Source organism: Ooceraea biroi, chromosome 2, assembly GCF_003672135.1.
Source record: "Ooceraea biroi isolate clonal line C1 chromosome 2, Obir_v5.4, whole genome shotgun sequence".
NCBI lineage: Eukaryota > Metazoa > Arthropoda > Insecta > Hymenoptera > Formicidae > Ooceraea > Ooceraea biroi.
This window is the reverse complement of record NC_039507.1, coordinates 11,981,268-11,988,265: the sequence shown is the minus strand read 5'-3', so window position 1 is coordinate 11,988,265 and position 6,998 is coordinate 11,981,268. Positions and strand designations below refer to the sequence as shown.

The 6,998-nt window shown below is 32.7% G+C and overlaps 1 pseudogene; it reads right to left on the bottom strand.

The window, feature by feature from the left end:
• Nucleotides 1-5,373: 5,373 nt before the first annotated feature.
• LOC113563585 lies at nucleotides 5,374-6,998 on the bottom strand (annotated as a pseudogene).

Genomic DNA, 6,998 nt, shown 5'->3' with positions numbered 1-6,998 from the left:
ACAAAGTTCCGTCCATTTGTACCAAATAATCGTTAGCAGTGATGCCAGAAATGGGATATGGTAGCATGTGGTAGCATTGGGTGGGGAATGGAGTGGGGATGGTTTCGCGTCGCACACTATCTATGTGTAATGTCGATGCGTGGCGAAACCATCCCCACTCCATCCATCACCCAATGTTACCGCATGCTACTGCATTCCATTTCTGGCATCACTGCTAACGATTATTTGATATAAATGAACGGAGCTTTGATGTTCCTTTTTTTGTTTCGAAGATCAAAAATCATTTACAGGTTTTTGTTCGCACCATAAGCAAATGCTAACGCTGCTCGCCGTGAATGCGCCGTTGTATTGCAGCATTTCGATCAAAACCCATCAACAAGTATCCGAACTTCAGAAGTCAATATCTCTTGAACGAAGCGTTTGCGAGCATACTTCCAGAGGAAAATTTTGTTTTGTTTTGAGATTCTGAATCTATATTTTCAGTTTGGCCATTTATTCCAGGAGCACCCTGTATAAGATGTTTAGTAATAAAGGTACATTCGTAACATTCGTAAGGTAATTAAGCACATGAAGTTCATACAAAGATTCTGTATTATTTTAGAAACAACTATGCAAACTTTGAGATATTAAGTGAAAAGAATTGGCACATGAGAGCGCGTCGAAGCAATAGGCGTAGTTCTTTAGGCATATAAAATTTTCTAATTTTTGCTCCTGGCTGAGTCCTTCGTCTATGTTTTGTATGTATATTCGGATCTGCACAGATATGTGTGAAACGAGATATGGCAACACAGACTGGAATGCAGTTTAGAAACGCAGTGGGATCGCCCACGTGGTGAGTATGACTCTCTTCCTCTTAATACTGTTGTTATTTCTCTTCACCTTTGCGTTCTCTCTTCTTCATAGGAAGAAGCGATAATCAAGAGAGATGATAGTGATGATGGGATCAGTAAGAAGGAGCTGACTTGAAATGTCCTTGGAAAACTTTTTCACTTTTCCAGGTGATACCCGCATTTTCGGCAACTCATCTTTGTATTTTCTTATCTTTGATTCTTTATATCTCCCGCGTGAAATTATTTGGCTCTACTTTATCATTAGATTCACTTATGTATGTATTAATACATTATTTTTATGTATTAATAATACGAGGATTAGAATATTAATAATAATACGCGGATATAAAATCACTAAAATTATTTTATCATGCGATAAATTATTTTTGTTAGAAACACGACGATGCTTATCTATCGTTTCAAAGCAGTAATTTTGCACATAAAAAATATCTTAATCTATTTATCTTAAAAGTTGCGTATGGATCATAAGATATCTCTGTTTGACAACATATATTGGTCAAATGACTAGTTATTTATTTGGTTTCTCTAACATTCCGTTGCAATCACTGATAATTTGCTAAATATAAATTAAAAACTTTATTTTAATTATTATATCTTATTATTATGATAATAAAATTTTGTAACAATTTATGAAATCAAAGAATGTCGAAATAAATATTATAAGAATTAAAAAAGAATTATATTACAAGAATTAAAAAAGAATTTGTCTGACAAGAGAATCATCTGACATAATCATGTACATATGCAAGATTTTATTAAATAAAAATTAATATATTCTTCTTTAGTTTTTTATCAAATACTATACAATAAATGAGACTAAAGAAAGCGAGAATACATTTGTGAGTTTCTATATTGGAAATTGCGAGGAGTGGATCAACCATGAAAAGATATCGCAACGAAGAGTCCCCGATAGCGAAAACACCTGTGGATTTGTGGAAAAGTGTCGTGCTGAAGAAGAAATGCACTTGCATCGAGAAAAATACGTAATCCTAGCGTTATAAGTATCTACTATCGAAACAGAATCAAGTAGAGAGCGGATTGATTACGCGGTGACTACGATCAGGAGAAACAGTAAATCTATTTGAATTTATTTGAATTTCGATCCCAATCTCTTCTTCTTGCTCGCTGACATCTATCTCGAAAATAGCGATTAAAAAATATATAATCTTAGGTTTTTATAAAAATAAATTGCGTAACTAAGCGTATTAAACTTAAAAAAACAATACAATAAAAATAATAAAATAATATTAGGTCATTAATTAAGTAATCCGAGTTGCGTCTAGATGGCGATGAATTAAACTAAACATATATATATACTTATGACAGCACAACATAGTCGTATTAATTTTATAACAGAATAAGCAGAATAACTAAAAGCAGAAAAAACAAAATTTTCCAAAACATCGTCATATTGAATTTTAATTCATCTAGACGCGACTCAGATTATTTAATTAATGACCTAATATTTAATAATGCTTAAAGTTCATAAACATAAATAAAAAAATACTTATATATTTATCAAAATATTTTTCTGTATAAAAAAATTGTATTATACAGAGTAAAATACAGTTGTATTGTACAGAGTGATTCAGAAATAGGTGGACAAACTTTGAGAGAGAGAGATCGCATTCTACTTACTGTAAGAATAAAAAAATGTATAAACATGGGTCCAGAAATGCTTCCTTTCTAACAAGGGAACTGTCAGAACTGTCCCTCACTGATTTTGATGGGCTTTGGATATGTTGTAGGGCAGCAAAAAATATTAGACCCATATTTTTTTTAGCTGCGTATCTCAACGTTTAAGGGTTGAAACAGCCCCTCGAAAATAACGGATTTTTTCATTTTTAGCGATTATCTTCGAAAATATAAGGTATATGAAAAAATGTTTCATACAAAAGTTTTATGGTATTTTATAATCTTTACAATGGTGTATTCACATTTTTCGAAAATGTCAAATTTTTTAATTTACCCCCACGCCTACCTATTATTTTTGCAAAATTTAAGAATTTGGTAAGGACAAAAATTAAGGAGCATCGAATGCTAAATCCAACTATGTATTTATAATAATATTACGTTTCTACGATTCAATTTTTGGGAAAACGAGATGATAACATCGTGCTATAGGCGCCGCGCTGTAGGTGTTGCGTTATTTCTCTTCGATTGCGCTGTACTCAATAACTGTATATTGTGCATATTATAACATAAAACTGGATTAATCCTAACGACATAATAACGGAACGTATTATACGAAATAAAGATGCGAGCATACATCTACGTGTATATATAGCAATAACATACGTGTGTATGGCGTCGTAATATGTCTAGAAGTTTCCAAAATGTATTTTCAGACTTAACGTGCAAAATCTCATTTTAGTACCATATTAAACATCACAATTAAACGAGATTAAAATCAAAGTGAATTAAAATAGCTGCAATGTGTAAAATACAGAAACCCAGATCTTTGCTTCTGGGCGTGTAGTGTGCAAATATAACATATTCACATTGCTTCAGGAGATGTAACGAGACTTAATATAAATCATTTGTTTTATTTATTTTTATTTAAACTAATGATTTACGGGAAACAAATCCCTCTAATACAAATCAGTTATTACAGAGAAGACATTAGCCATATAGAATGCAAATAGTCTAGCAAGGATACAAATAAGATTATAAAAATTCATTATTATGAAGTAATAATCTAAACAAATACACTATATATACAGGGTGTTTCCTAAGTAAGTAGACAAACTTAAAGAGGATATTCCTTGGCTTATTTTAAGAAGAAAAGGTCACATAAACATATGTCCTAAACTGCTTTGTTTTCCAAAAAAAAGTACATCACTGTTTTCGTTCACTTTTCGTTTATTATAGAACAGTTTGTGTTATTGCAAATGAAACAAATGAAAAGCAATAGTAACCAAAAAGAAAAATTATAACGAAAAAGAAAATAGTAACTAAAAAGAAAAATAATAACATCACAGTAACTGCTGAAAATGTCCACCTGCAGCCATGACACACGCCTCAACTCTCCTTTCCATTGATTGACGTACACGCTCAAAAATACCTGGAGTGTCTGAAACGAGTGTTCACTTGTGGCGCCGCGAGACCATCCCCACTCCATTCCCACCGCTGTTGACTCGTACTGCAAAAGCACGCTATCCGAAAAGTGAACGAAAACAGTGATGTACTTTTTTTGGAAAACAAAGCAGTTTAAGACATATGTTTATATGACCTTTTCTTCTTAAAATAAGCCAAGGAATATCCTCCTTAAGTTTGTCTACTTACTTAGGAAACACCCTGTATATATATATATATATACAGGGTGTCCCGGGTTTTAACCGACAAACTGCGGGAGCATATTCTACTAGTGGAAATAAGAAAAAATTCTTATATCGAGTTTGCTTAGAAATGCTTTATTACAAAGTTATAAACCAATATTGAAAAGAAATATGAGATGAGTAACAACGGATTTTTTCACAAAAATAAAAATTATGTACGCAATGATTTAGTGACGCATTTCAAAATGTTGTCCTTGCACATCGATACGAGCTAGACATCGACGTAGTACAGAATTTGTTACAGTACGACATTCCTGAAAATTTTGTTGCATCTCAGTAACTGAATTAGTAATTCGTTGCTTTAAATCTTCAAGCGAGATTACTTCTGTACTGTAAACTTTATTTTTTAAAGTTCCCCATAAATAAAAATCAAGAGGCGTTAAATCGGGCAATCTTGGAGGCCAGAAAACCGGTCCTCCTCGATCAATCCACCTATGAGCATAATGTTCATCTAACCAGTTTCTAACTTGTCTAGCATAGTGCGATGGACAACCGTCTAACTGTATCCAGCTGTTTTGGCGAAACTGCAGTGGCACATTTTCTGTCGTCGGTGTCTTAGAGCTGAACGAACATCATCATATTCATTCATAGGTCGAAATGAACCCAAATTACGTAATTGCAAATGGGTATTACTAAACACAGAACTATCTGGTACTCTCCTGTTGGGAAATCTACGTTGATACTCTCGTACGGCAGCTCGTGCATTTCCGTCACAGAATCCGTACACGAAATGAATATCAGTGTATTCCTCATTTGAAAACACTTTTGGCATTCTGATAGTAATTGCTAGTTCACACGACGATTGAAATCTAACAGCTACTGTTGTGAAAGTAACAATCATACTAAATCGTTTCAACATAGTGAACATGAATACATGTGAATACACATAACATAAACATCTTCGACCTTCCAAATTCTACACTATGTTCCGTTGTTACTTATCTCATATTTCTTTTCAATATTGGTTTATAACTTTGTAATAAAGCATTTCTAAGCAAACTCGATATAAGAAGTTTTTCTTATTTCCACTAGTAGAATATGCTCCCGCAGTTTGTCGGTTAAAACCCGGGACACCCTGTATATATATATAATGTACTAATAAGTTGAGAAATAATATAAAGTAAGGGTATAATAACATATACATATACATATACATATACATATACATATTATGTATAAGTAAATCAGTATAGAATTTTTTTATTTAATACATAGACATACAATATATATGGCACATATTTATGGTACATATTCATCGCAGAAATGGTGTTCATGGAAGAAATGTGTTATACAAAGCGATTTTTTACACCAAGAACAAGTAATTATAACAATTTCGCCACAAATATCACATTTTACTTTTGAATTACTTTGGAAACAAAATTCAACTGGTGTTTGAAATTCTGTCAGTCTATTCTCTATATATCCACTTTTAAACCACGCTTTAAATAAATTTTGGAACCGGGGCGACGAGAATTGATAATGTGTTAATGATTGCAATTTTAAAATGTTATTTCTAGCATGAAAATTAATTTTAAGATCTAATAACATAACAGTATCAGACAAATGTTTAAAAAAATTTTTCCATAATCGGAAGCCGTATACATCTAATGGTTGTATTTGTCCCGTTGTACCGGCCAGAATAATTTGGATAACAAAGTCTGTTACAAAATCTGGTCTAGTTTCCTCAATTAAATTAGGACAATGTCCACTCCATGAATCTAATAATACTGACTGTGGTCCGGAATTAAAAAAAAATACTTCCTTTAGCCAAGTTTTTACATGATCTGATGTTAATTTACCTGATGTTGAAGCCGTAACAAAAATATTAGGCGCGTTGAATAATGTTTCCTGAACTCTCGGGCCAAACGTTCCTGTAGCTTCTTTTAATATAATAAAAAGAGGTGACAATAATCTACCGTCAGCGGAAATAGTACGCTGTATAGTGTAACTATGCGTGGTTGCTGATATAGACTGTACTACGGATTTTACACCTTTGTGTGCTAAGGTACGACCAGAATGCAATTCTAACTGAAATCTACTCTGATCCGAATTATAAATATTTTCCGCTCCATATTGATCAATGTAATATTTTACATTTGCAATAAATGTATTGCACTTATCTTCCAAATCTGCTTTTGATAGTAAAGATTTTTTCGTTACAAATTTTGTTATTTTCCGAGACACAATACGATGTGCATGTTTGAATCTTTGTACCCACGATTATGAGGCTGTAAAACCTGGTGCATTTTCTTCTTCTTGTGCTCGAGAATCGAGCAATATCAATATCATGAATAATGATTCCTTTTTCCAATGCTTCAGTGAAACAGTTTAATGTATATTCAGAAATTTTGTTGAATTTGTCCGCTCTAATACCACCTGCCCTGAAGTATACTCCGCCCATCGTCGTAGTTACCGTATCGATGTAACCTTTCTGAACTTTTGTCTAACTCCTTCAAGCGATCTTGATTTTGTTTTTTCAGTATTCTACAGCTTGTTTTTTATAGTCATTTGGTATTGTTGCTTCAACAGAACAACAAGGAATTTCTTCTGGAAGATATACTGTACCTTCATCATCCTCTAATAAATCAACTGTTTCCGCTTCTAGGATCTCGTGTGCGTTGTAAAAATCTAAAGTTTCTTCTTCTTCTATTTGAAGTTCTTTTTCTATTTGAAGTTTTGTATTTCTTGTAACATACGTTCAAATTTTTCTTTCACTTCTATCTCCTCCGAAGTTAATTTGTGGAAGATTGAGTGTACTGAATGTTACATAGAGTAACATTATTACATTGTATGGATTAAAATGTATCAT